Source organism: Pholcus phalangioides, unplaced genomic scaffold (genome assembly GCF_987345545.1).
Source record: "Pholcus phalangioides strain wild (caught in Gottingen) unplaced genomic scaffold, Ppha-v1.0 ptg000017l_1, whole genome shotgun sequence".
NCBI lineage: Eukaryota > Metazoa > Arthropoda > Arachnida > Araneae > Pholcidae > Pholcus > Pholcus phalangioides.
The window spans coordinates 11,021,398-11,048,052 of record NW_028301610.1 but is presented as its reverse complement, the minus strand read 5'-3'; the positions used below and the strand labels follow the sequence as shown (position 1 = coordinate 11,048,052).

General features: G+C 30.6%; 1 long non-coding RNA gene across 2 annotated transcripts in view; it reads left to right on the top strand.

Annotated features, from left to right (window-relative positions):
- Positions 1 to 26,655, top strand: part of LOC149072369 (uncharacterized) — a 214,464-nt gene that overhangs the window by 166,751 nt on the left and 21,058 nt on the right. For both annotated transcript variants that reach the window (XR_016194409.1, XR_016194408.1), the window contains exon 3: positions 14,344 to 14,444. This is a non-coding gene — a long non-coding RNA (uncharacterized LOC149072369). The remainder of the gene's footprint in view (positions 1 to 14,343; positions 14,445 to 26,655) is intronic.

Genomic DNA, 26,655 nt, shown 5'->3' with positions numbered 1-26,655 from the left:
AAAGATAAATTCCAATTTATATATTTTTAACCTCTTGTTTATTATTGTTTTTTCCTCCTTAAATATATATCTTAAGATAATTTTATCTTTTTTTTTTTTTGCTTGGAACTTACGATTTTTATCGTTTGATTACAACTTATTTAAGAGAGAATTTATGGAAGAAAAGAGATTGAATTATCATTAATCGTGATTAATTAACTGGAATTAATTAGTTTTGGTTTCGTTTTTTTTTGTTTTATTGGGTTTTTTTTTTGTGACTTTGATTGAATTCAATTACGTTCGTTTATTTTATGGTCTTGTATAAGTTGATTGTTGTTTGGAAGAGAAATATTTATGTAATTGATTGGTGATTAATCATACTTTGATTGGTTTTGAAGTCGGGTTTAAGAAATTCAAATTTTGAGTAATGTTTTTATTAGTTATGGGAATATTTTTATCGATATTTATGATAAAGTAAATTATATTCATTATGTATATATAAATGCTTATATTTCTGATCGTATAATTTTATTGTAAATTGTTGGGGTTCTTGAAAAATAATTAGGTTTTAAAATCAATATTTGACTTCTAATATCGGTATTGAAAGCTATGAAATTTTTATAAGTTTGTATATTTGAATTAAAAACTTTTTATGCTATAATACTCGAATGTTAAATTATTTTGTTATCTTCTAATAGTATGAGAAGTTAGAAATGTTCTGCGTTCGATTATGTGTATAATGTTAAAAATATGAAATAAATACCGAATGAAATCAATATTTATAACTAGTTATTTAATGAAAAAGTCACAAAAATATTTCTTGTGACTTTGATTGAATATAATTATGTTCGTTTATTTTATGGTCTTGTATAAGTAGATTGTTGCTTGTAAGAGAAATATTTATGTAATTCATTATGATTAATAATACTTTTAATGGTTTTGAGGTCGGATTGAAAAAAATTTTGAATGTTTTTATTATTTGGGGAATTAATTCTTTAATTATTTAAATTTAATATAAATATTTATTATATAAAGTAAATTATATCCATCATATAAATATTTTTATTTCCGATCGTATAATTTTTTATTGTAAATTGTTGGGATTCTTGAAAATTAATTAGCTTTTAAAATATATTCGACTTCTGGTATAGATATTTAAAGCTGTAAATTTTTTGTAAGTTTTTATACATTTTATGCTAATATACTTTAATGTTGAACTATTTTGCTACCTTCTAATAATATGAAAATTTAAAAATGTTCTGAAAATTTTTTGCATTTTTTATCACGTCTATGATAAGAAAAATATGAAATAAATATCGAATAAAATCAATATTTACACTTTAATTTAATGATTCTAGTGATAGAAGAATCTATTGTCATAATTACTCAGATTTAAGTGAGACATTGAAAATATGCAAAAAATTCGGATATAATATGCAAATCTAAATGCGTGGATTTAAATATTTGGAATTGTATTCACAATCATGGAAAATAATTTCAATTTAAAATATTAAAACAATACAAAAATTCATATAGTTTCTGAAATATTCCCTCATTTTAAAAATGTATATTTGAATTATTATTATTATTTTAAATATAATAAGTAAATAATCATGTTTTAAATAATATTTGTCAAAGAATTCATGTTTGAAATCACTATAAAAGTTGAAAATGCAAAAAATTTTAATAAATTAGTTTTCAAAATACTTTGTTATTTGAAGAGATTTAATTTATTCCATAAAATTTTAATTATCAAAAAAAATTAATTAGTTTAAAATTATTCTATCGTTTAAAAGCGTCTAGAAATATCTAAAATTTTTGAAATATAGGAGGCCTACATTATTAGAGAAAAAGTTTCCATTTGTCTGACAAAAAAAGTAAATCTAAAAACATCCAAAATTAATTTCAGAAACATTCTTTTATTTCTTCGACATCAATTGTGATATTTCAATTATATGTGAAATATTTTGATGCTGAAACGCAAATTCGGAACGATATTTCCAGTAACAATGTAGCCAATCAAATTCGATTAACATAATTTGCCAGCTTATTAACCTTTTCGAATTAATTGGAATGAAATTAGCCCTGGAATGAAATTAATATGGAATTTCGAAGTTTTTGTTTCGCTGCTAGCAAAACTTTTCAAAAGATTGTTTGTTTTTGATTCCCTGATACATAAATTCAATTAGAAACATTCAATATTGCCATAGACATAAATGCAACTTAGTTGTGAATTCAATGAAATATTTGATTAAGAATGTGTTTCTGTTTTCTATACATACATATACATTAATTTATTTGCATTGTCTGTAAAAGGCAAAACCGAGAAAATTTCTACGCCAATTAAATTCGAATATCAATGGAATTCCAACTATTTCTATGGTTCGAAACATTTCACATTCCTTTCTTATAACCTAATCTAAATTATTTTTTTCGTATTCGTCTATTTTTTGTTCAAGTAAGTTATACATGTATTTATGAAATTGACTTGTGAATGTGAAAATATTGAAGAAATTTCGAAAAGTATTAGGCTTACTTGTATTAAAAAGGAATTTCCATTTGGAACATGTTAAAATACGTAAAAAATGCTTTCGATTTTGTTTTTTTTTCCGGAAATTTCAATATCAAACATTTAATGAAAAATATTTTCTCCACACAAAATCAGTATATCAATAGCTTTCTCCCCAAAAGTCTGAAAATGGTCGTTTTTGATCAAAATAAACTTAATATCAGTGATATATCAAGTGGTATATATAAACTTTTCTACATATCTATGCATGCACAATGTTGTGAAACCTAACTGGGTAACAAAATTCCTAAGCGAACCGAACTATTTATTATGAAAATCCTCACATTGGGGGAAATTTTTAAATTGTCCAACATTTTCAGGTGTTGGAATCTGAATTGGCCATGAGCTGTGGAGGCTAGTTTTTTTTTAGAAATTTTGTACTATATCTTACATTTCTAGGCTATACCAAAAACGTCGAATTGCAGTATTCGTTAAATAGGAGTTTGTTGTATTGGGGTTTTGTATACGCACAAGAACTTGTAGAAATTTGTTATTCAAAGAATTTGTTAAATAGTAGTTTATCATATTGGGTTACGATTTCAAAATTTGTCAAATAGGAGTTCTATCGGGGATGTTCTGAAAAACTCATAAAACCAGAGTTAATTTTTTCAGGTTCAAACTCTGGCTGTCACCAGTATGGTCATCTAAATGATAAATACAGTATTATTACGAATGGGACCATTTATCATGTTTACCAATACGAAAAGGCGATTATGCATAAAACCAGCAAATTTGAAGAATTCAGCACGATTTATCATACTTACCAACCACGCTTGGGTATTATGCATATGCTACACCGGTAAAAGTGATAAATTTTAGGAAATTCATCAAACTTACTTACCAAAATGGCCGGCGATTATGCATGATAACTGGATTCACAATTACTATAATACATATAGGCAGGACTACTGTATTTTAGTTTTTAGCAAGCTATCTAAATAGCTTTCAAGGAGCATTAAAAGGTTTTGATGATACAATATTGACTGGAATTTGACTGATCCTGAATTAAATAGCATATAAATCTGGATTGCATGAAATGACTTTGATTATGTAGATTCTGGCTAGGCTTATGCAGAATGTATGCGCAGTCTGAATCTCCTAGAAATAAATAATTAAATAACAAAAATCAAAGAGTTTGAGAGGATAGATATCATGAAAAATTCCAAAACAAAAGGGGAAAAATATTCCTATAAATTCAGTTCATAAATATTTTGGGTGAAATACATTGAAAAAAGGTGGAATTAAAAATAACATTCAAAAGATATTTAGTAGGCTTATATAAATCCGATCTTTTCTTGCTTCTCTAAACAAACTGTTGAAGAGTAAAATTCCTTGTGTGTGTGTGTGTGTGTGTGTTGTTATCTCTTATAGCTTATTTCTTTATTATTCCGGTTTTTCCTGAAAAAAATAAAATACATATTAATGAAATAATGACCCAGATGAGGCAAGTTGTCGCTAAGCGTATGCAGAATGCAAGATCAATCCGAATTTCGTAGAAATGCATGATTAAAAGACAAAAATCAAAGACTTTGAGAAGATAGAAGTCATTTTGTGTAGTAAAACCTAAAACAAAATGAGAAAAACATTCCTATAAATAGTAGAAATAATATCACATCATGCAGTAAAAAAATTGTGAAATTTAAGCTTATATAATTACTATTTACCTCTACTATCGGAAAATTCAGAAATTAAAATCTTGTATTGCATAAAAAATAATTTTGTGTTCCAATGCCTACACGTTATAATGTTTATTTATTGTAGCAAAAATCGCAAAATACCGTAATTTAAGGTTACATTTCCATATGTACTATAGTTGCGTACCATTAACGCTCAAATATTGCAAATGTCAGTAAAAAAAAATTCGAAATAATTTTTCACAGATTTGTGGAAACAAAAATATCAAGTTGAAAAGTTTTCAAAATAATATCTGCTAAAAATTAAATCTATAATCTTTTAACGTTCATAAAAAATAAAATAAATCTGAAATATATCTGCGAATTCTAAAAATGAGAAAATCACAATTATAAAAAAAATTAAAAGAGCACAAGCATAATTACAAAAAATTTTAAACATCATAAATTTTTTTTTTTTTAAATAATCACTTTAATAAAGAAGATTCCATTCATAAATATTTTGGGTACAAAAACAATCGAATAAAAGAAAACATTTAAGTGATATTTAATATATAAATCCGATTTTTTCTTGTTTTTCGAAACGAGCTGTTGATAAATCAAATTTCATGTGTTATCTCTGATAGCTTGTTTCCTTATTATTCCGTTTCTTTCTACAAAAAACCCACATATGAATGAAATAATGAATTAGATCAAGCAGGTTGTCACTATTATTATGTAAAATGCTACCCCAGTCTAAATCTAGTAGAAATAATAATTTTAACTTAGATTTTTGTATCAAAGATTTTTCAAAGAATCGAAACCATTTTGTGAAGAAAAATCTGAAACAGAATGAGAATAATAATCCTATATAAATTCCGTAAATAGGGAAAATAAATTTACATCACACATTGAAATAATTGAGGCGTTCAGAGCTAAAGTGGATTAAGTCCATAAATTATAGTTTTGAGATAATCAAGGTTAAAGTTTATATTAACACTAGTTGAATCCTAATGTGATTTAGAGGATAATTTTCTTTCTATTGTTGTAGTATGAAGACTAACTTAAATATGGGTCATGATTTGAAAATCCAAAAACAATAATTAAGAATTAGGGCGGCAATTCAATTTTAAATCAGAATTTACTGGACTTGATCCAATTTAGCTCTGAACGCCTCAATTCTGAATTTCAAGCATATATAATTGATATTAAATATCTTTATTATCAAAAAGTTCAGATATTAAAAGCATTATTATGAAAAACCACTTTGTGTTGCACAATGCATCATACACGCCATACTGTAGGCCTATACGCCTGTTTATTTATAACAAAAATCAAAAACATTTTATCATAGTTTAATGTTTATTTATGTATTTTGCGTGAATTTAACGATGAAAAGAACTAAAAAAACATCAAAAAGCTCAAAATTTAAAATAATCCACAAATTTTAGAAAGCAAAAATATCAAGTGAAACAGTTTTTAAAATAATATCTTAAAAATCGAGTCAATCTTATAAAGTCTATTATCTTGATATTGTTTGTTTTCCAAAATTTGTGGGTTATTTTGAGTTTTGATGTTATCAAGTTCTTCCATCGTTAATTACACGCAATACACGTAAACATAACCTTAAATTATGACGTAGAAGATGTTTGTCATTTTTGCTTGAATTAAATAATTAATAATTTAGGAACCATTTCCAACTAAATTGCGTTTCATGTTATACAAGTTTTATCTCAAACCTATCGTGAGTAAAACGTTTCTACTAACCTACTACTCAATGTTTCATTCTCATTTACTGTATGGTCTATCAGTCTGGGGAAGCGATTATGTATCTAATGTTACTCCTATTTTGTCTCTACAAAAAAAAATTATCAGGCTATCTGATTATAACACTCCATCAAACGAACTCTTCCATCAGCTCCAGATCCTATCTCTGCGTTATTTTTATAGATCAGTAATGATAATCAAAAAGAATCAATTCACTTTAGCCTCGAACTCGTCCCGCAAATCTCTCGCCACTTATTCACTACCTTTAGTTCACAAAAATATACTCAAAAACATTTCAGTTTTCTCATTCCGGAATTTTATAATACCCTTCCCATTGAAATTAAAGACGCGACTACATTCTCGAGTTTAAAAAAAAAAATCTTAAGTTCCATCTTTTTCAAATTCCAGACATTGATATACACTTTTAATTTCATCCTCAGACTTTTTCTCTTAAACATAACTTTCATTTTCTTTTCCCCTCTGCTTTATCAACTCAATGTATGAAATAAATAAAAAAAAAGAAAAAAAAAATGCTGTCAAAAATATAAAATATCCAACGTTTTGTTCAGAAAAATTTAGACAATTGCAAATGCTTTGCATTGGCATGGATGTGCATTATAGTATTCTGCATATGCTGATTCATGCTCCCATATCGCATAAGCGTCACAGCACCTTCAACTCCGTTACATGTTTATTATTGACACCAATTGTATATATCTTGCCACCACCTATTTTTTACTAAATTCAATTTTACATTTCTCTCTTTCTTTTCTCTTATTTTCTTTTGTTTATTTTTCTCTTATTTTCTTTTGTTTATTTTTCACTTGTCTTTATAATACATATTTTTACTTTTGTTTCATTAATTATAATTTTTCTATCTATTTGTCAAGAATTCTAACTTATTGTAGTAATCTTAACACACACAAACATTTTGATTCTAACAACCAGTACGGGACTAATGTCTCCTTGGTTGTTTTGTACTTGTATATGAATGATTTTTTTTGTAATTATTCGAAATAAAAAATAATAATAATAAAAATAGGTCTATACATTACGACGTGATATGATGCATTGTGCAACATAAAGTGATTTTTCGCAATAATGTTTTTAATAGCTGAACCTTTCGATAATAAACATATTTAATATTAATTTTATGCGCTTGAAATTTATAGTTCTTTTAACGTATGATGTGAATTTATTGCCACTATTTACAGGATTTATAGGAATATTTTTCTCATTTCGTTTTAGATTTTTCGTACACAAAATTGTTTCGATAGCCTCAAAATCTTTGATTTTTGCCCTTTAATTATTTATTTTTAACGAGATTATTTTTATTATTCCATTTTTTTTATTATGGAAAACAATATTTGAGTATTCATGTTTTTAGCTGTAACATTGCTTCTGACACTACTTGAAACATCTCCCAAAAAAATCATCAAAATTACACGGTTGGTTTATTTTTTGCTAAAAATCGTTTGGGTTGTCGTTTTTGCGGCAAAAAAATTATTTGGGGGATTTTATTTATTTATTTTTGTGTGTTTTTCAGCAAAAAGCACGAAATGCCATATATAATTCAAGTTTATACTTAGATGCGTTGCATACCAATAACGATAACAAAACACCGCAAATCTGCACAAAAAGAAAAACAAAAAAAAACATTCAAAATAATTCAAAAATTTAAAAAAAAACACAAAATTCAAAATAATCCCCAAATTTTGAAAAACGGAAATATCAAGATAGATTAATGACTTGATTTTTAGTAGATATTATTTTGAAAACTTTTTAACTTCCATAAAAAAAAAAAAAATCTAAAATATACCTGCAAATTACAAAAATTAAAAAAACACAATTGTGAAAAAATTAAGAGTGCAGAAACATAATTACAGAAAAAGTATAAATAATCAAAAATAATCTTTTTATTGAAGAAGATTATATTCATAAATATTTTTGGTAAAAAAAAAGTGAATATAAAAGATAAAAGTGATATTTAATATTATAAATCTGGTCTTTTTTCTTGTTTTTCGAAACAAACTGTTGAAGAGTCAAATTCCATGTTGCCTCTTACAGCTTATTTTCTTATATATATTATTCCGTTTTTTCAAAAAAAAAAAAACTAAAAAAATACATATAAATAAGAAAAATTTCTTTCAAGTAATGATACCGTATATCTTCTTTAATATATATTATAAAAGAGCCGTTGTCACTTAATACGGTTTATTTCACGTAATTTGATTTTTTTTCCCTCTCTCTCTTTTATTATTATTTCCTAAAAAAATAAAAAACTTTTAACCCTTACTTATTAATTTTGTTTTTTATGGAAAACGATATTTGAGTTCATGTTTTCGCTGGAACATTCCTTACACTACTTAAAAACCTCCCGAAAAATCATCAAATTCTTCGGTTGGTTTGATTTTTTTGCTAAAAATCGTTTGGGTTGTCTTTTTTACGGAAAAATTTTTTTTTGGGGATTTTGTTTATTTATTTATTTGTGTTTGTCTCATCTCGGCGTATTCTTCTTAGCAAAAAGCACCAAATGCCATATATAATTCAAGTTCATACTTACGTACGTTGCATACCAATAACAATAAAAAACCGCAAATGCCCACAAAAAATTAAAAAAAAACCGCAAATGCCCACAAAAAATTACAAAAAAAAACCGCAAATGCCCACAAAAAAATTAAAAAAAAACCTCAAAATAATAAAAAAAAATTTGAAAACAAAAATATGAATCCAAAATAATATTTGCTGGAAAGTAAATCAATAACCTTTCAACATTCATAAAAAATAAAATAAATCCGAAATATATCTTCAAATTCCAAAAATTAAGAAAATACAATTGCAAAAAAATTAAGAGTGCACGAAAATAATTACAAACACAATTTAAATATTAAAAAAAATAATCTTTTTATGGAGATTATTCCACTCATAAATATTATTAAGTAAAAAAAAAGGGAAGAAAAGATAACATTTAACTGATATTTAATATATAAATCCGATTCTTTTCATGTTTCTTGTTTTTTGAAACAAACTGTTGAAGAGTCAAATTCCATGCTGTTATCTCTTATAGCTTATTTCCTTATTATTCCGTTTTTTCTTCCTAAAAAAAAAGACACATAAATAAGAAAAATTTCTTTCAAGTAAGTGATACCATATAAGTATATCTTCTTCAATATATATTATAAAAGAGCCGCCGCCACTTAATACGGTTTATTTCGCGTAATTTGATTTTTTTTTTCCTCTCTCTCTCTCTCTCTCTTTTATTATTATTTCCTAAAAAACGAAAAAAAAATTTTAACCCTTACCTATCCATTTTTTTTTTTTTTTTTATTATGGAAAACGATATTTGAGTATTCATGTTTTTAGCTGTAACATTGCTTCTGACACTCCTTAAAACATCTCCCGAAAAATCATCAAATTATGCGGTTGGTTTATTTTTTGCTAAAAATCGTTTGGGTTGTCGTTTTTACGGCAAAAAAAAAAAATTTTTGGATTTTTTTTTTTTTAGTTTTTTTCTCATCTTGGCGTGTTCTTTTTAGTCTCTCTCTCTCTCGGAGAAAATTTCTGTAGTTTTTTTTTTACTATTATTTTATTTTTACGCCCATGAACCTTGGCGTGTTTCGATTAGAGAGAAAAAGGAACTATCTCCTTCTCTCTTTTGCGCGCAAATATGGAAAACAGCAATTTTTTGTTGTTCCTTAAGATTCCAGAAAGAGAGAGAGAGAGAGAGAGAGCCTTGATCGTCGCATAAGATTCGATTAGTGGATCTTTGGACCATAAAATTTTGACGTCGTCTTAACATAGTAGGATTGTTGAGAAAAAGGAATTTATGATCTTGGTTGTGAAGGATAAAATAATATATGTATATATATATATATTTGTGTAGGAATACACAAAAAAAAAAGAGGAGAAGGGGCATAAAAATATAAAAATTTAAATAAAAAATTCAGTGGTAAGCTTAGGCTTAACCAATATATAAATTTTTTTTTTGTTTCAAAGATAAGATTTTTATATGTGTATATTTATACATAATGTATCGCTGTTTTTAAGAAGGGGGGTAGCAGTATTTAGATATTTAAAATATTTGTGTGTGTGTGTGTAAAATGTTTGTTGGTTCGTATCGGAATTTGAATAATGTAGCGAGAAATATTCTGCTGAATGGTCAGTTTTTTTGATCGAGTTTTGATCGTGTATTAATCTTTTTGGTTTTTGTATTTTTATGGTTTTTTTTATAACAGTCAAATTCGGTTATAAGGACATGAAATAATCTGTGGATTCTTCCCGTTATAACCGGGGTAGCATTTTTAAGACATTTTTGGACGAAAGATATGATCAGATTGTGATTAAGGTGATTATATTTGATCGAGGAAAAATAAGGAAATTGGGATAATTAAAATACGAGATATCGCTGATTATCGCCAAACATGTTGCCAAATGCCAATGAAATTTTCGAAATATTGCTTATAAATAGAGCCCGGATTATATGCAAATGCATATGTGCATATGCATTCGCATATTTTGGCCTTTCTCAGCATTAATGCATATAAATGCATAAAATCAAGGAATTTTCAGAATAAGTGCATATTTGTGAAGGTTTATTGAAGCTCGATCACACACACACACTTTTTCATAGTTTTTCAAATGAATATTGCTCACAATATTTTCACAACATCGGTTTTTTTCCTCGCAGGTGGGATTGTTTTTTTTTTCCAAATATCAACTTTTTCATTGCAACGCTATTTCCAGAGATAGCGTCAAAAATGTTCAATTCTTTTAGAAATAGCCTCAAAATTTTTTTTACAGGTATTTCGTTACTAAACTAAATTAAAAATGCTTAAATAAAAAGTTTTAGCGTTTTAGAAGTTATTTCCATATGCAGTATATGCATTTGTGAGGATAGTTTTTGTAAATGAATATGCACAATAGAAAATATGCATTTTAAAACATATTTGCTTTTTCTTGCATAGTGATTTTTTAACGCGTATTTTCTCATTTTTGGTACATATTTTAGAATTTTTAATTTTTTAAATAATTTTTTGAATACAAACACAAAGGCCACAACAGGCGAATTGTCTAACGAGGCGGCTGAATAAAGATACCCGTACAAAATATTTATGCGTGTAAAGATAGTATATATTTCGGTATTTTTAAGTGCATATTTTAGCTTTTTAAGTGCATATTTTAGCATTTTTAAGTGAATATTTACATATTTTTAGAGCATATTTTGCCACTTTTTAAGTGCCTATAATCAGGGCTCTACTTATAAATAACCTTTGGCGAGAAATACAGTGCCACAGCAAGTCTGCTAAAATGTATTTCGCCGGGAAAAAATAAAACTTGATGTGTGAGATGAATATTTACAGTCATATTCATTGTCATACCATTTATAAAGTATGCAAATTGCCTTTAGTCAGATTTTAGTAAAAAAATTAGGAGTGGAAGCAAGATTCATTGAAAAAACTGGACATTTTTATGAGAAAAAGTCGGTAAGGGAATGTTTTATATAGTCGTCATGACAAGTCGGAAGGTTAAACATGCAATAAATTTTTTTTTTCAACGTTATGTACAGATAGAACAAGAAATTGTTAAAATTAGGACTGATCACACGTATTTCGTGCACGTGATCAGTCTTAATTTTAATAATTTTTTAGGAAAACGTCATGGAAACGGAAAAAAGTGACAAAATATTCGTCGTGATATCCGAGGTGGTTGCTTTTCATCGACATTATGAGTAAGGTTCATTAACATTACTCTCCGTGGGAATCACTCCGGATCACCAATTATTGACGTTATAGCCGAGTTGATTATAACCGAGTTTGACTGAATATTTTTTTCTCTCCATTGCCCAAATATGGCAAACAGCGATTTTTTGTTGTTCCTTGATCGTCGTATAAGATTACATTAGTGGATCTTTAAACCATAAAATTTGGACGTCGTCTTGACATTTATAACGTTTTCTCTCTTAGTGCGATTTGTTTTATGGTCTGAACTAACTAATTCTTATTAAGCGTTTTCCTGCTTACAACGTTTTTTCGTGTTAGTTAGTTTTTCCAAAACGTTATAAGCGGGATCCACTGTATAATGTATTTCTGTTTTTTTAAGAGATGGGGAGAGGTAGAAGTATTTAGATATTTAAAGTATTTGTGTGTGTGTGTGCGTGTATAAAATATTTGTGTCGGTCGTATCGGAATTTGAATAATGTAGCGAGGGATATTCAGCTGAATGGTCAGTGTTTTGGTCGTGTCTTTTTGATTTTTGTTTTTTGTCTTTTTATAACAATCAAATTCGGTTATAAGGACATCGAAGATTCTGCAAATTTTTTCCGTTATAACAGAGGTTGACGTTTTTTAAGACATTTTGACGAAAAATATAATCAGACGCACTCAAATACCGTGCATCAATTTTTTCTGTGATTAAGGACCATATTTTATCTACAAAAATACGAAAAATTGAGATAAGTAACACGAGACATAGCTGATTATCACCAAACATGTTGCCAAAATGTATTTCACGGGAAAAACATAAAAATTGGCAAATGTGTGAGATGAATATTTAGTCATATTCATTGCCACACAATTTATAAATTATACAAATTACCTTTATTCCTGATTCTAGTAAAAATTAAGAATTGAAGCAAGCTTCGTTGAAAAAGACGGGGCATTTTTATGAGAAAATATAATAAGTCTGACATATAATAAGTCTTTTTTTTCAACAATGACAAACATTCCCTGAATATAATCAGCTCTAATCTTAGGAATTTCTTGGGAAAACATCATTGTGAAACGGAAACAAAATCGACGAAAAATTTGTCGTTATATCCGAAGTAGTTGCTTTTCATCGACGTTATAAGCAAGGCTGACAAATATTATTCTCTATGGGAATCGGTCCGGACTGCCAATTATTGACGTTATAGCTGAGAAGTCGTTACAACCGAGTTTGACTTTACTTGCCGGGACTAGGGAGTTTTGTGTTTGAGAATGAAGAACAAATTAGAATGAAATACATAGGCAGCGACATAGCGCGGGGTTCCTTGGTACCTTTAGTACCTGATCAAAGTGGTCCTTGGAGTTGAAATTAAATTAAAAATATTGATATTGATGTATTTTTGTGATTTCTAACCAGCGTGTCACTACACTTCAATATAATATAACCACATGTAGGTTCTCGTATTTTCACGTATTTTTGGCCGTTTTGACTTTATACAACTGAATGTTTCCTCATACTGTCTCTTACCAAATACACGTGTAATTTTGCGTTTGCAGAAATGTCCCGTTTTTCTACCCCTAATGCGAAGATTGAACGAATCTCGGTCGACATACATAACGAGGAAAGACATAAAACACGAATTCGATCGAGTTGATGTAAATTTGCATGCAAATATTCATGTAATAATTCGCTTCATGTCAGCTGTTCTAATTTTTTGGAACAACTTTCGGGGTCTTCTAATTTTTTGAAACAAAAGTGTAAATTTAATATTCTTCTATTTTATGCAAATTTTTTGCTGCCGATATGCTCAAGAAAAACCTCTCAGAAGATGAAAAATACAAATTGCAACAGTAGGCCGGCCTACCCTCAATTTGGGCTTTCCGACTTCAGCATTTCATGAACTGCTCTCGTAAATTTCTGGGGGGTGCTCTAATTTTTTGAAAAGGACGTGTATAACTCACGAGTCTCTGTTTCCATAACTCTCTCGTTTTTCTACTTCAATAAGACCACAAAATGCTAGTCTTGAAAAATGCGCTTAATACATTACACTCTTCACAATCGAGTTTTCATATCCATGGATATCGTCTTGCAACTTAGGTGTCTCTAGTATAATATTTCGAATTCCAGACAAATATGAGATTCGGTAAATTCTCTTTATTTTCAACAATAATGATCCTAGTTTGGCAAAATATCATATACAAAACCTATATCCATCGATCACTCAATTTAACTATAGTTGAATTACGCTAGCTAGGATCATAAATCCAGTTAATCTATCAATCCTTGAAATTTTTATGTTTTTTAGTGTGTTTGTTGTTAGATTTTACTAGGGCATAGACAGCTAATAATTAAGAAAGTCCACCAATCATCTCTAATTATTTGCTCCAACTTCAAAATGACGAACTTCTCATTGAGTTTTGAGACGGACGACATCATTAATGTAAAAAAAAATGTGAATTCTTATATATATCTATCATTTATTATTATAATTTTTCTAAAAAACAGTCAAAACATATCGAAGAATATTAAATTTCTAGTATTTTGGTCTATTTTGATGAGAAAACATAATAAGCAATTACTGAAAAATCTGAACATTTTTCAATCAAATGAGTAAACAATTGAAATAGTTTGTCGTTTTTCTCATGCAATACGGTATTATTATTAATTACAACTTATCATAAATATTTATATAATTAATCATCTTCACCAAAATAGGTAATTCAAGGTCTTTGATTCAAGCGAGCAAGAACTCAATGCAATTATCATCCATTATAAATGCATCAATTGAAGATTTCATTTTATTATTCATGACACAGGTAAGGATATTATGACTTTTCCTAGCATGTTTTGGATTACATCAAATTTCTAATGCCTACTACTCAGAAAAAACCGTTATGAGAAACGTTGTAAGCGGGAAAACGCTTTAAACGGGAAGTATCAATTCGTATTATAGTTGCAGCTGGGTGCCACGAAAATTAGTCGTCGGCTACTAAGCGGGAAAACGTTCTAAGTGGGAATGTTATAAGCGGAATCCACTGTATTGAAATATTTTAGGATAAATATAATGACACTATCTCAAAGTTAGTGGAAATTTCTAGTTTCGGTTGCTGAGTGCATCAAAAATGGTCATCAAAAAATCAGTGTGGTTAGTTATAGAAAATGTCAATCTTTAAGAGAGCCGTTGTCCACAATTTATGGGTCTAAAATTCCATTACTTAGATTGTATTAACCCTTTGACCAGCATAGAAGAAATCACCAAACCTCCTGTAAAATGCTATATATTTTTTCATGAAGTGGGCTTTCCTCTAAGTTTCAGCAGGTGCAAAATAAAGGGGATACAATTTCTATATTCCATTGAGAAATCAGCTTTACAAAATACCTGAGTTTGTCAGTGCTAAAATAAGACGCTTTTAAGAAGACGAGATATCTCGCTAGTGCTGCTAAGAGGGTTAAAGACATGTTGTTCTTCCGTTAATTTCAAATTTTCATCATGCCTGGGATTTTATTAATGTCTGTTGAATGTATTTCCACTAATTCTGGAATGATTGCTTTCCTAAATTCTGAATTTTCATTCATTCTGTGCATTCTGTAATACAGTGAAACCTCGATATAACGATATTCCGCGGACCAAGAAAAAATATCGTTGTAGAGAAATTATCGCGTTATACCGAGAGATCGGGAGGCAACATTATCATCACGTGCCATCAAATTTATACTTGCTGTTGGCATCTTTTCTAAATCAGAAATTGATTGGTTTAAAAAAAATTGGTTATTTGATAAACTGCATTCAGTCGGATGTGCGTATTGCCCCTGTGAAGAGGTTTATTGCAATGCACTTTTGTGTATCACACAAAAAATAGCGATACCGAAAACTTCATGAACACTTTCGGTGATCAGGTGATACCAAATACAGTACCGTGTAACGAGGTTTCGCTGTAATACCATGCCGTTTCGGATGCCGACTTCTCCATAAAAATACTTTATACAAAATCATGGCTCCAGAGCGGCCGCAGAAATGTCCGGGTCCCAGCCTAGGCCACCAAAATCGTTACGACGCCCCCCCCCCCCCAAACCGGTGGAGCAACAAATAGATTTAGAACCGGATTATAGATTCGTACGACCCATCTCAGGAGTATCTGTGGCCCAAGTTTGAGATGCGACCCACCTGAAATTGTCTTTCCTAAATTTTGTGAAATAATTTCTTTCCTAAATTCCGATTTTCATCCATTTTGAAATCATTTCTTTCCTAAATTGTGAAATTATTTCTTTCCTAAATTGTGAAATTATTTCTTTCCTAAATTGTGAAATTATTTCTTTCCTAAATTCTGAAACTATTTCTTTCCTAAATTCTGAAATTATTTTTTTCTTAAATTCTGAAAAATTTCATCCATTCTAAATTCTGAATTTTCATTAATTCTGGATTTATAACCGGATTGTAATTAAATTCGTACGACCCATCTCATGAGCGCTTGCGACACAAGTAGGGTCTCAACTTATAGGTTAACCCCCGGACTGCAATAAACGTATGAGCGGGTCTCAAAATGTACCACGGGCTACTTACAGTATGTGACCTGGACATGTGCGCAAGTCATGTAAGTGATCTGAAGCTTTGTTGCGGATTGCTAAAGCAATCAGGAAATGTGGCACAGGCTGCTTAAGTGATCCAGAAATGTGCCACAGGCCGCTTAAGTGATTCGGAAATGTGCCATAGACAACTTAAGTGAGCTGAAACTGAACAACAGACCGCGTAAGTGATCTGGAACTGTGCCGCGGGTCACTTAATTGTACTGTGGCCACTTAAGTGATCTAAAACCGTGTCGTGCAAGTGAATTTGCATTGTGCCATAGAAAGTGATGCTGATCTGCAAATGTGCCATGGGTCACTCGATTCATCTGGAAGCATGTCACTTGAGTGCAGGAGGCCACTCGAACGATCTGATAATGTGCCCCCGGCCGCTTTGGAAGACAGGACTGTGCTGCGAATTACCCAGGTGATCTGCGAAAAAATTCTGTGGGTCACTTAAGGGATCTACGAATTTGCCGCGGGCAACTTGAGTGACGTAGAACTGCACCCCGGGCTATAAAATTGATAAAACTATAACTGTGCCGCCTTTTGCAAAATTAGGTTTGTGATCGCGGGCATCTCAACAGGATTTAAAGGACTACGAGAATCACGTTTAGTCCACGGGCCACATGGGTTGGGCATTTATGCAATAAACGTATGAACGCGCCATCTACCGTCGAACGTCAAATCCACCACCGAAACCTATATAAAGTCCACAGTAAATATCAAAGCAATATCAATTCCAATCGATTATACAAATAAAACGTAATCTCGTAATTAACTCAAAATAATGTATTCTAAATAATTATAAACTAATATAAAAAATTAGATTAAAATTGTCTTATAAAAGCTAAATAATGAAAAAAATAACAATAAAATAAAATTTGAGAATTTTTGGTAGTCGCTGAATTTTATTAATGCTTTGTTTGTAGTATTGTAAGTAGATTCGTACCACCAAGTGATCTCGAAATGTACCACGGGTTACTTATGGATCTGGACATGCGTGTGGACCATTTAAGTGATCGGGAAATTTGCTACAGACTGTATAAGTGCTCTCGAACTGAGCCGTGGGCTACTCAAGTGATCAGGAAATTTACCGCGGGCCACTTAAGTGATGTATAACTACACCGCGGCTGACGTAAGTGATCTATAAATGTGCCGCTTTTTACAAAATTACGTTTGAGGTCGCCAGCAGCATCTCCGAGGGCCACATTTATCCCGCGGGCCATGAATTCAGCAAGATGCCAGCTTCTCTATAGAAATAATGTATACATAATCATGGCTCAAGAGGGGCCCCAAAAATTTCTGGGTCCCAACGCAGGCCATTCCAAAATCGTTAAGACTCTCCCATAAACCAGTAGTGCAACAAATGAATTTATAACCGAATTTTAAGTAGATGCGTACGATCAATTTCAAGAGTGCCTGTGACCCAAGTTTGGGTCGCGACACGTAGGTCAAGAACCCTTGGAGTACACACAACTAACGTATGATTGCGCCATCTACCGTCGAACATCAAAACCACCACCACCAAAACCCACAGTAAATAAATCATAAGCAATATCAATTCCAATCCATTATACAAATAAAACGCAATCTTTTAATTAATTCAAAAACGTGTATCCAACAGAAAATCTTCGTTTCTTCACGTGTATTAAAAAAAAAAATACCCTCCCTATTAAAATAAGAACAAAATTGGAATAAAATTGGAGAGTATTTAGTAGTTCGCGCCTAAAATTTGGCCCCGTTTCGTAGCATCGAAAACAATTAAAGCATCTGAGCATGAATACGGCCTCTCGCCTTAATGGGGCAACGTGTCTTGTCGCTTGTCAACTTGTCACTAAAGTGATCTGGAACTGTGTTGTGGAATGCTGAAGTGAACTGGAAAAGTGCCACGGATCACTTGAGTGATCCGGATATGTGCCACGGATCACTGGAGTGATCTGGAAATTCGCCGCGGGCCACTTGAGGGATGTTGAACCACACCGCGGCTGACTTGAGCGATCTATAAAGGGCCACATTTAGCCCGCTGGCCATGGGTTGAGCACGATGCCGGCTTCACCATGCAAATACTGTATACAAAATCGTGGCTCGAGAGGGGCCCCAAAAATACCTGGGTCCCGGCGCATGGCACCGAAATCGTTAAGACTCCCCCAGAAACCAGTAATGCAACAAATGAATTTATAACCGAATTGTAAGGGGATTCGCACGATCCATTTCAAGAGCGCCCGTGAGACCCAAGTTTGAGTCGCGACACACGGGTCAAAGAAACACTCGGATTACACACGACAAACGTATGATCGCGCCATCTACCGTCGAACATCAAAACCCACAGTCAATAAATCCGAAGCAATATCAATTCCGATCCATTATACAAATAAAACGTAATCTTCTAATTAATTCAAAAAAAAACGTATATCCGACAGAAAATCTTCCTTTCTTCACGTGGTATTTAAAAAAAAAACAAAAAACACACTCCCTATAAAAATAAAAAAAATTGGAATAAAATTGTCTTATAAACGCCAAATAATGAAAAAAAAAAATAAAATAAAATTGGAGAGTGTTAGTAGTTCGCGCCTAATTTGGCCCCGTTTCGTAGCATCGAAAACAATTAAAGCATCTGAGCATGAATACGGCCTCTCGCCTTAATGGGGCAACGTGTCTAAAACAGCAATTACGCTTTAAAATAGATGATTGAAAATTAACCGCGAAGGAGCTCCTCTCTCTCTCTCTAACATTCTTTTCTTTTTGGACATTTTTTTGTTATTTTATTTAAATTTTCTTTCTTTTTTCCCTGTTTTAGCTCTTTTCTCTCCTTTCCTGGTATTTTATTTTATTATTTTTTCGTAAGAGAAAGCGAGAGAAGAGAGAGAGAGAGCTTGTGGAATTAATGACTCGGGGCTGCGATCAAAATCACTAGACAGCGATTTTCGTGGTTTTAAAGCTGAACAGGTGCGATTAATTCTCTTAGATTTTTAGCGAAAAATCTCGGTTAAAGAAAAGATATTTTACTATTTTTGCTGAAAAGGCGGGGGTCGGTTCTGCAATCAAGAGAAAATATTGTTTGTTCGTTTTTTTTTTTTTTTTGTTGGGTCTTTATTCTTTTGTCGTGTTTTCGAATTGCCGACAAGTGATTGTTGTCTCACATGCGATAACGTTATAATTAGCTATTGTGTTTCATATACAGTATTAGTAATAATGGTGATTGGGATTTTATATTTTTGTGGAATATTGTTTGGATGGATCATTAATTTAGAATTTTTTTTTTTTTTTTTTTTTTTTGGAATTTTAATTTTCGATTGGATTACGAAATTTTTGGGAGCATTTAAATTTTTTTATTAGAAAATTAATTTTTTTCTAACGTTTCAGTTTTTTATTAGAATATACATTTTTTCTGCAGTTTCAATTTTTTATCCATTTCTTCTGGAATTTCAATTTTTTTATCCATTTCTTCTGGAAATTTAAATTTTTCGATATGAATTTTTTCTGAAATTTTAATTGTTCATAACGAATTTTTTTTGCAATTTTTATTCATGAATCATTAATTTGAATGGTTTTATTTATTTGGATATTTTTATTGTAATTATAGTCTTTAAATTTTTTTTGGAATTTTAATTTGTTTCTTAGAAAATGAATTTTTTTTAAATTTTGAATGTTTTTAAAAAGTGAGAATTTCTGGTATAATTTTATTAATGTTTTACATTATAATGTAATTTTTTCTATAACATTTAATTTCTTATAAGAAATTAAATGTTATAGAAAAAATTACATTAAGAAAAAATTACATTACCAGAAAAATTTAATTTCTTATAAGAAATTAAATTTTTCTGGAATCTCAATGTTTTATTGGAGAATGTAGTATTTTTTTTCTAAAATTTCAATTTTTCTATTACAATATGAATGAATTTTTTATTATAAATTTCTTTTTTTATTAGGATACTGTAAATACGAATTTTTGATGCAATTTTTTGAATATTTATAAAAATAAATTTTTTTTTAGAATTTTAATTTGTGATAATAAATAGAATTTTTCTAGAATTTCAATTTTTTTGTGTTTCATATAATAATAATGATGATTCGGATTTTATTTTTGTGGAATATTGTTTGAATGATCACTAATTTAGATGATTTTATTTATTTGGAATTGTTTGGACGTTTTTACTGTAATTTTTATTATAATTTTAATTTCTTACTAGAACATAATTTTTTTTGGAATTGCAATTTTTTTATTAGAATGTGAATTTTTGATATAACTTTATGAATATTTCAATAAAATTAAATTTATTTTTCTAGAATTTCAATTTCTCTAAAGAAATTAAATTTTTCTGGAATTTTCAATTTTCTAATGCAATTCAAAAATTTTGTTATTACAATTCAAATTCACCATGTTCAACCATCTTTTTTTACCAATTTGAAATTTACCATTAGTTTCAATGAACTGGCCAACACGATAAAATAATTGAATAATTTTTTAGTTGTCACTTAAAGTGAAAATATGATTATAGCTCATTGAAGATTTAGAAAAAAATGTAATGCATTCCTAAAATTCAAAATCAACATTTTTTATTGTTTTTACACAAAAACTTCGATTTTGTTATAAATATTAAAATAATGAAAAAATATATATGTATAAAATTCATGTTTTTAAACCTTGAAGTTGAAACCCAAGAATTCACATACACACGTACATGTTGGAAATCTTATACAGTACTCAAAATGCGCAGTCAGGAATGCGCAATCACGCTCAGGAATGTGCTGAAATGATATAGCACTCACTGAGAGATGTATATATGAGTATATGTATGTATATATAAAAGAACCATACGGCTATACACTCTCTACCCGCGTGAAATATCCATGTGTGGTCTTTGTTTTCTATTACATCCAGATATTGCTCCAACAGGAGGAGTCACTGCCTGAAACAATCGTTAAACAAAGGAGAAGAACCCTAAAAAAAAAACCTAAAAAAAAAAAACGAAAGCCTAACACAAGAAAGAAAATGCATTTCTACCAAAAAACATACGTGGAATATACACATACATATATAAGAAAGAGAGAGAGAGGAACACATTCGTTCTTATATATATACACTTTGCAATGCGCATTTTGCCATCTTGAAACTTCACCACTCTTGTGCTGGAACTACATCCCTAAGGCATTTAAAAGAAAAAAAAAATGTTATAAGGAAAAAAAAAACTCGGGCCACTCCTTTTAAAATTCCTCAAAAAAAAAAAACTTCTCAGTTTCTTTGGAGACTCCAAACACGTCTTCGGTACATTGGTAGGTTGGATGTTGTATGCCTCTGGGTTTTTTGATATGCTAAAATATGGGACTTCCCTCAACTTAGCGGGAGTTTTTGTAAAAAGCCATCCTCCCAAAAAATACAAAAATAGAAAACTTCCATGGAATGTTCTAGAAGAGTTTGTGGTATGTTGTTGTTTCATCAATGCATCTAAATGTCTTTGTTCTTATTTTTTTGTCTCGAATGTATATGCTTTTTTTTTTTTTTTTGCCTAAAACAATGTCTGGACCACTTACTCATGTAAAACTTGAGTATGGGATAAATATATACATAACGTAGGCCTACTACAATATATGTAAAAGTATAATGGTTGTTTGCGTTCGTCTATAGGTACTTGTTGTTTGTACCTAGTCTTTCTTGGCTGTTGCGTATCGAACGGTTCGAGTATCGTATAATGATGGATAGAGCCCGGAAGCTTACGCACTGAAAATTTGTCAAAATAGTCGGGCAAAAAACGCATTGTTGTCGCGACTTAGTTATTTTCCAACTAGATCTGGTCTTTTTTTCTGCCATTTAGTTGGAAAAATGCCCATCTATTTGTTTTTGTTTTGTTTTGCTTTGCTAGTAGTTTTTCTAGTCTTTTTCAAAAAAAAGTTTCCTGTGTGACTAGGTAGTCAATTATTAAATTACATGGAAATGCGGGAATGAAATTCGGGACGTATGGTCATCTAATAATGAATAAAATTAATTCTGGTTGTTTTAAGCCCGGTTTCTAGTTGTTTTTGATGAAGAATATAGTTGAAAATTTTTTTGACTGTCGGCTACACTGGAAAAAAGGCACTGAAAATGCCTAAAATAGCCACTAAAAAAGCATTTATAATTAATGCAAACAAGGAAAATTAACTAAAAGCTACTATATTAAGGGTTCCGAAAATTGGCTAAAATCTTCTCTGCACTCACTCTTAGTCTTCTGTTTCAATAATATAATAACTGCATTATCTCTCAGCCAAATTAATATGACATTATCATGCCAAAGAAAGAGTGTTTGTGGTTCCTCGAAATTAGGTCGGAGTTCGATTCAATCGAATACTTAGTGTAATTATAGCTAACATAAAAAAAAATATACATAGTGCTAGCTGAAATTAAAAATAATCATATCAAAACTAACGTTTTCATATGGAGTTAATTAAAAAGCATTTTCATGATAGCGATACATTTTTCTCAAAATTTGTAAATATTGAGTTTTGTATTAAATTGGTTTGCATCGATTTCAAAAAAAAAAAAATCTCCCAAATTCTGGATATGATTTTTGCATATCTAAAATAACTTACCATGCTTCTTTGCAGTGCATTTATTTTTGTAAAAAAATAAAATCAAAATAATAGGGACTCCTGGGATAGAGCCCTGTCAGCTTCCACGTAACTCACGTCAACCAATAGACTATTAGGATAGCAACCAATGGACCAGTGACTGGTCAGATATTCAACTACAGTACAATGCTGTGCAATGCATGAGCAAGACATGTGAAGCATGTGGAGGAACAAACTTCCAATTTGTTTTTGGCTTTTCTTACACATGGGTTGCTTTCGTGTCTAAAACTCTTACAATCTTGATGCAAATTCGACGGTATGTTGATTGCTGTCTGAAAGCTACGTACAGCAGAGATGAAAAATTTTATCGCAGCAATGAAAAGTCTTTGTCATTTCTATGTCTAACACCGATTTTTTTTATAGGCGCGTATGCCTATTTGCGTTTAAATGGAGCCAGGACGAGAAAGGCTTTCTGACTAGAATTAATACTGAAGGTTGGATATTTTAGAAGGAATTTTTTTGAAGTTCTCAATGCCAAAAACATCCAAGTTTTACAGAATATGGCCTCTAAAATTCCCGAATAAACATAAAACAATGTCGAAATAGACATTTACAATAAGAAAAATTCAAAAAGGGCATTTTTACAAAAAAAGTTTGCAAATAGGCAAAAAAACGACTTTTATGACATTTTGTCTGAACTTACGGGCCCTGATGATGGATCTACGGCGTTTCAATTAAATCAAAGTTATATGTTGAGAAACTATATGGAAGCTTGTAGAGTTCCTAACAAGTTCCATGAAATCTCTGTATTCCTTACACAAAAAAGCTCAAGATTGTTGCATCTTCCAAGCTCCAACAGAAATATCACCAAATTTGTATTCTATTCCAATCTACTAAACTAACCGGAGAGTTGTTTATTTATTTGTTACAATACTGGCCTTATGGTTTGGAGACTTGTTGTATTGTTGTATTTTTCAAGCTCCAACAGAAAATTATCAAATTTATCCTCTCTTTTAAGCTAGTAAACTAACCGCAGAGTTTGGCAGCTTGCTATATGTGCAATAGTAACCTCACAGTTTGGGAGCATGTTATATTGTTATTGTTGCATCTTCCAAGGTCAAGTTTATTGTGTTCTTCAAGCTCAAGTTTGTTGTGTCTTTTCAGCTCGAGTTTTTTGTGCCTTTTCAGCTCAATTTTGTTGTGTCTTTTGAGCTCGAATTTGATGCATAATCCAAAACTCTAACAGAAAATTATGAAATTTACATTCTCTTCCGAGTTACTAAACTAATCATAGAGTTTGGCAGCTTCTAAGTTTAAGTTTGTTGCGTCTTCACGGTTCGATTTAGTTGAATTTTCCAAGCTCAAGTCTAACCATAGAAGCATGTTAGAAACAAGTGTTTGGAAGCATGTTAGAAACAAGTATACAATATTTATCATAGAGTGGAAGCTTGTTGTAGGCCTACCTTCCAACTTTTCAAACAAGAGCTCAACGGCCACGTTATTCCTAACTTCTGTATTTTTGTTTCCGAGCTGATATCCCTCAGCCGATTTGTTCAATAATCAGCATCATCCCATTTGACAGCTTGGTTTATGCTCGATATCGGCCTCATTATTTGGAAGCTTGTTGTATTGTTGCACCTTCTAAGTTCAAGTTTGTTACGTCTTCATAGCTTGATTTTGTTGAATCTTCCAATCTCTAGTCTAACATAACGTTTTCAAATTTATATTGTTTTTCTAAGCTGCCAAACTAACCATAGAGTTTGGAATCATGTCATAAACAAGTATACAATATTTATCATAGAGTGGAAGCATGTTGTACCTTCTAACTTTTCAAACAAGTGCTCAACAGTCACATCATTCCAAACTTCTATCTTTTGCTGCCGAGCTGATATCCCTCCGTCGATTTATTCAACAATCAGCATCACAGAAAACACAAACATTTCCAAAGTCTACTTCAAACATAACTACATAGCACACACAAACCTTACGATCAACGAAGCACACAAAGTATAATAACAATTCTTACATGGATACGGCATTCTTTAGAATTGAATAGGCTTGGAAATATTCATAACTATCCCAGTTATAAAATACTATATTCGATATTTTCCCCACTCCTCGTTCAAAAATTCTCGAAACTTGAACGAACTTGAACGGGTAAAGAGAACATGAACTCGTTATAAAATTTTTGGTTGAATCACGAACCAATGAAAACTCGAGCTCTTATAGAAGAGGAAAAAAAAATTATATATATATACATTATTATTATATGTTATCTCGGATAATTATTACAGACATAGCGATACTGGAAATGGAAAAATATCGGAAAAAAAATATATATATATTGAACGTTAAAATGGAGGGAGTAAAGGAAAGGAATTTGCAGTTACTTTCACTTTCCGAAAAGGAGGAAAGTAAGTCTTTTGTGCTCCCAGAAAATAAGAAAAAAAAAATGTTTCCTTCGTTTTCCTTATTCTTTTCTTAAAATTCCTTCCACCCCTATTACCCCCTCCCCCTACGATCTTTCTTATTCTTTTCTTAGATAGAGGAGAGAGGGCAAAAGCAACCTCTTCCCATCGTAGTTTTTTTTTAAGAGAAACGCCGTTTTTTGTTATTTTTATTTTCCTAAATTGAACTGGTATTCAGGTGAAAAAAAAATATATATATTGTAGAAAAGCATTGCCCTTACCTTGAAAGAAAAATGTTAGGAATGTATGAAAGTGAGCAATTATGTAATATACTGGGCGAGAGAAAAAAAATGCATTAAAATTGAGTTATTTGGGTAAGAAATGTTGGTTTTGATGGTCAATATGGAATTTGACCATCAATCATCCACACGGAATGACCAGAAAAATTGGTACAAATTATGTATTTTTTATAGTCTCCTGGAATTTTGTAGAAAATCATTGCTATATTTTGAAAGAAGAATGTTAGGAATGTTTGTATGAAACTTAGCAACTCCTGGCGAGAGAAAAAAATTGCATTAAAATTGAGCTATTTGGCGGATTTTAATTGAGCTAAAATGGAAGTTTTCATGGTCAATATGGAATTTTGTAGATGACCAAAAATATTGGTAGGCCTATATCAAATTATATGTATTTATTTTTTATGGTCTCCTGGAATTTTGTAGAAAAGCGTTGCCCTACATTGAAAGAAAAATGTTAGGAATGTATGAAAGTGAGCAATTACTGGCGAGAGAAAAAAAAGCATTAAAATTGAGTTATTTGTGTAAAAAATGGCAGTTCTGATGGGCAATATGGAATTTTGTGCATGACCAAAAAATGATTGGTATAAAATTATGTATTAAAATTTTATATAGTCTCCTGCAGTTTTGTGGAAAAGCATTGCCTTCACCTTGAAAGAAAAAGGTTAGAAATGTATGAAAGTGAGCAATTACTGGCGAGAGGAAAAAAAAAAGGGCATCAAAATTAAGCTATTTGGGTAAAAAATTGCCGTTTTGATGGTCAATATGGAATTTTGTAGATGACCTAAAATATTGGTATCAAATTATGTATTTATATTGTAAAAGTCTCCTGGAGTTTTCTGTTCTTTTAACCCTTTTTGTAAACTTAGCGCCTTTTTGTTGGAAATAAACGTGTAAGTAAATATTGTTTCTACGGATATAAGGAAAAATTCTTACGCATACAAAACCCATACGGAGGAATTTCTTTTATTGCTAGTAATTTTAAATATGTATATATATATATTTCTCTGATATGAGTTTTCAAGGGGGTTTATACTAAATTTTTGGTGCGAGTTGTCTAGAAGTGACAACAAGCATAGTGCGTGATAGGGGGGGATGGGCCAAAGGGGACGGCAGAAAGGATGGGAACCAAGAGTGTTGGGGGGGAGGGAAGTTGGGAGATTGGGGGCACCGGTGGATTGGGGCGTTGTTGTAAAAATTTTAAAACCACG